This window comes from Chlorocebus sabaeus, chromosome 20 (genome assembly GCF_047675955.1).
Source record: "Chlorocebus sabaeus isolate Y175 chromosome 20, mChlSab1.0.hap1, whole genome shotgun sequence".
Taxonomy (NCBI): Eukaryota; Metazoa; Chordata; class Mammalia; order Primates; family Cercopithecidae; genus Chlorocebus; species Chlorocebus sabaeus.
In genome coordinates, this window is record NC_132923.1 from 112,362,745 (window position 1) to 112,367,842 (window position 5,098).

Here is a 5,098-nt window from a genome sequence, read left to right on the forward strand (position 1 = left end):
TTTTTTTTTTTTTGAAATGGAGTCGTGCTCTGTCACCCAGGCTGGAGTGCAGTGGCGCAATCTCGGCTCACTGCAATCTCCGCCTCCTGGGTTCAAGTGATTCTCCTGTCTCAGTCTACCAAGTAGCTGGGATTACAGGCGCCCGCCACCACGCCCAGCTAATTTTTGTATTTTAGTAGAGACGGGGTTTCACAATGTTCACCAGGCTGGTCTCCAATTCCTGACCTCAGGTGATCCTCCTGCCTTGGCTTCCCAAAGTGCTGGGATTACAGGCATGAGCCACTGCGTCCAACCTGTCATGTCTTTTTTTTTTTTTTTTTTTTTTTTGAGAGAGAGTCTCATGCTGTCACCTAGGCTGGAATGCAGTGGTGTGATCTTGGCTCATTCCTTCGCCTCCCAGGTTCAAGCAATTCCCTGCCTCAGCCTCCCAAGTAACTGGGATTACAGGCACCCACCACCACGCCAAGCTAATGTTTGTATTTTTATTAGAGACTGGGTTTCACCATCTTGGCCAGGCTGGTCTTGAACTCCTGACCTCGTGATCCACCCGCCTTGGCCTCCCAAAGTGCTGGGATTACAGGAGTGAGCCACCACACCTGCCCATAATGTCATTTAAAAAAAAAAAAAAAAAAAAAAACTTTGTGAATTTGTTTCTGGCCCGTTTGGGAGCACTGGCTGAGTTTCCTGCCCTTGGGTTATACAGGGATCCTGCCAGTAAATTCCCCCATCCCCATTTATGCCTAAGCAGGCCTAATAGGTTCTGCTGCCCTTGTAACTAAAGTGAGGCATGCGTATGTGTGTGTCTAGGTATTGGGGGAAATGGATTAAACGTTGTGTGCCTACGAGAGCCTGTTTTCCTTGTGAGGGTATATCCTTGATTGTGGACTCTTTACTCTGACCCCCCCAGTCTTCCCATTTGACATGAGGGTTGGAGGAGAAGAGGCTTTGTTCCCGACAGCCAGCTTTCTATTGTATGAGCCTTTGCCCCTGTGCAATGCTAAGTGCCTTGGAAAAACCACATTCATTTCATGAGTCAGTCAGTCGGTCATTCTACAAATATTTATTGAGGACCCACTACATGCCAAGCATTGTTTTGGGCGATGGGACGAAGCAGTGAATAAGACAGACAAAAACAAAATCTTTTATGCATGCCTCAGTTTCTCTGTCTGGAAAATGAGCATTTTTGGAGCGTTGGACCAAAAACTCTTTGAGGTGCCTCTGGGCTGTTAGTGTGTGTGGTTTGCTGAGCTGTCCTGTGAGCACTTGTTGCCCATCAAACTTGAATCTGTACTTCAGGCTCCTGGAGGGGGCTGAGTAGGTGACTGGGAACTCGAGAGGCACGGTGGGTGGGTAGTGATGGCTCCTGGGCTCATGTTGCAGGTTCAGCTGGGCCTGCCAGCTGGCCTGGCCCCAGCCCCATTCCCAGCCAGCGGGCCTCTCAAACAGCTGGCCTTCGCCTGTTGCTGCTCAACTTTCTCTGTTTGGCCTGGGGGCTGCCCCACCTGTCCTTTGACTCACCAGTCTGGGCTTCCCGCTTGACCTGGCATGATGGGATCCTGGAATACCAGGCAGGGTTCAAATACCAGCGCCACCACTTTCAGACTGTGTAACCTCAGGCAAGCTTCTTATTCTCTATGTCTCTGTGTCTTCCTCTGTAAAATGGAGATATTAATAGCATCTGATGGCTGGGCATGGTGCTCATGCCTGTAATCCCAGCACTTTAGGAGGCTGAGGCGGGCAGATCACTTGAGGCCAGAAGTTCGAGATCAGCCTGGGCAACATGGTGAAGCCCCGTCCCTATGAAAAAAACCAAAAATTAGCCGAGCATGGTGGCGGGCACATGTAATCCCAGCTACTCAGGAGGCTGAGGCAGGAGAATCACTTGAACCTGGGAGGTGAAGGTTGCAGTGAGCCGAGATCGTACCACTGAACTCCAGCCTAGATGACAGAGTGAGATTCTGTCTCAAAATAAATAAATAAATAAATAAATAAAATAAAAAATAAATAAAAAACATCTGACCTCATAGGTGATGGGATAATATGTGGGGGCACATAAAGTGTTCAGTGTAAGAATTACTAACATTATTTACACAGACTCCTGGGGTTGGTAAGAAGGCGCCTAGATTCTAAAATATGAGCCTCAAATTTCTCCTCTATGAAATGGTGATAATAGACTGGGTGCGGTGGCTCACACCTGTAATCCCAGCACTTTGGGAGGCCAAGGTAGGTGGATCACCTGAGGTCAAGAGTTTGAGACCAGCCTGGCCAACATGGTGAAACCCCATCTCTACTAAAAATACAAAAATTAGCCAGGCATGGTGGTGGGCACCTATAATCTCAGCTACTTGGGAGGCTGAGGCAGGAGAATAGCTTGAACCTGCGAGGTAGAGGTTGCAGTGAGCCGAGGTTGCACCAATGCATTCCAGCCTGAGTGACATAGTGAGACTCCGTCTCAAAAACAAAACAAAACAAAAAACAAACAAAAAGAAATGGGGATAATAAAGAGAGGGGAATAACAGGACCAGGCCTATCTTAGGGCTCAGATCCACAAATCCACCTCTGACCACCTGGACATCTTGAGCAAGTCTCTTCTGCTCTGAGGCGGACCCCTTCCTCCTTATTAGCAAAATCTGGATTTTTTTTTTTTTTTTTTTTTTGAGATGGAATTTTGCTCTTGTTTCCCAGGCTGGAGTGCAGTGGCACGATCTCGGCTCAAGACAACCTCCATCTCCTGGGTTCAAGCAATTCTCCTGCTTCAGCCTCCCAAGTAGCTGGGATTACAGGCACCTGTCACCACACCCAGCTAATTTTTTTTTTTTTTTTTTGTATTTTTAGTAGAGACAGGGTTTCACCATGTTGGTCACGCTGGTCTCGAACTCCTGACCTCAGGTGATCCACCCGCCTCAGTCTCCCAAAGTGCTGGGATTATAGATGTAAGCCACTGTGCCCGCCATTTTTTTTTTTTTTTTTTTTTTTTAGGGATGGGGTTTTGCTGTGTTATCAAGGCTGGAGTGCAGTGGCACAACCGTAGATGGGTGCAGCCTCCATTTCCTGGACTCAAGTGATCCTCCTGCCGCAACCTCCTAAGTAGCTGGGATCTCAAGTGTGAGCTGCTATGCCTGGCAAAACCTGGATGCTATATGTCCTCCTCTCAGCATCCCTGGCCCTTGGGAGAGCTTCTTCCCAGGAAGTGGATCTCAGTGGGTCTGGGCCACCCGAGGTGGTTTCATTTCCTTACCAAGTGATTGGTTTAGGCAATTCTGGCCAATAAGAAATGATGGGTTGTCTTCTGTCTTAAAAGGGGTGACAAGGGAGGAGGGGATCCTCTTTGCTTCTGAATGCCACTGTGGGCCGGTGGCCCCTGAAACCGCTGCAGCGAAGCCATTCTGGGGCTGAGAAGGAGGGAAGAGCTGATGCGCAAAGGATGGAGCTCACCAGGAGGGAAAGAACATGAGTCTCGAAATCCCTTCCCCGTGGAGCCCCTGGATGAACAATCCAGAAGTTCCCAGACCTAAAACTTTGACTTCCTTGTCAGATCAGTGTCTTCATCATGTAAGTCATTTTCAGTTGATTTTCTGTTACTGGAAGCTGACAGAATCCTGCCCAAACCTCCTGAGCCCCCTTTTTCTCATCTACGAAATGGAGATGATGATTCCTGCCTCACTGTGGCACATGGACGTGATAGGAGCAACTGAGCAAAAGGCCCAGAGATCCCTGCATAATAAGGAGACTCAGCTGGGTGCAGTGGCTCCTGCCTATAATCCCAGCACTGTGGGAGGCCGAGGCGGATGGATCACAAGGTCAGGAGTTCAAGACCAGCCTGGCCAATATGATGAAACCCCATCTCTACTGAAAATACAAAAACTATCCAGGCGTGGTGGCGGGCGCCTCTAGTCCCAGCTAGTCGGGAGGCTGAGGCAGGAGAATTGCTTAAACCTGGGAGGCAGAGATTGCAGTGAGCTGAGATCGCACCACTGTACTCCAGGCTGGGCAACAGAGCGAGACTCTGTCTCAAAAATAAATAAATAAATAAAAATAAGGGGGGTCCCTCTTTCCATTCCCTGTCTGACCAGGAACCAGATGCCCTTCAGTTGCATGACGGACGCACTTCCTGCTGCTTCTCTGTTCCCAGCTCCCCATCCTGCTTCCAAGTCTTGACCAGGTGCGTCCCGTGACCCAGCACCATAGGAACCACCACAGGCATGAACCTCAGCCACACAAGGGGTCAAAACAAGCCAAGGAACCAGTGCTGGTTCTCGCGACGAGCGTGCAGTGGTTCTGAGCCTGGGTCTGGAGGCAACCAGACCTTGGGTCTGAATCATGGCTCTGCTGTGGCCTCCGTGTGTGTCATGAGACAGTTACAGTCACTTGTCTGTGCCTCAGCTGCTTTGTCTGTATCCTGGGAATAACAATGGCACCTGCTTCCCAGCTGGGGTGTGATTACATCAATGAATGTGGGCAGGTGCGTTCAGTAGAGGCTCAAAATGGCAGTTCCCTTACTTCTCGGTGCCCTACCTTGGCCCACTACAGTCTCCAGGCCCTTAAAAGCCTGTGACTTCAGGGACCATCTTGTCCAGCTTTTTTTTTTCCCCCCCCAGTAGTGCAACTTCTTCAGATAAAAATCTTGTGTGGTCCGGGCATGTTGGCTCATGCCTGTAATCTCAGCACTTTGGGAGGCCAAGGCAGGCAAATCACTTGAGGTCAGGAGTTCGAGACCAGTCTGCCCAACATGGTTGAAACCCTGTCTCCACTAAAACTACAAAAATTAGCTGGGTGTGGTGGCACATGCCTGTGATTCCAGCTACTTGGGAGGCTGAGGCAGGAGAATCGCTTGAACCCGGGAGGCAGAAGTTGCAGTGAGCCGAGATCACGCCACTGCACTCCAGCTTGGATGACAAAGCGAGACTGTCTCATAAAGAACAAAAGATCTTATGTGAACAGATATTCATAGCAGTTGCATTTGCGGTAGCCAAACACTGGAAACAACCCAAACTCCCACAGGTCAATGGAGAAACCAACTGTGGTATATCCTAGCAACAGAACACCATTCAGCATTAAAAAGGAATGAACTACTGATACATGGGCCAAGGGAGATGAA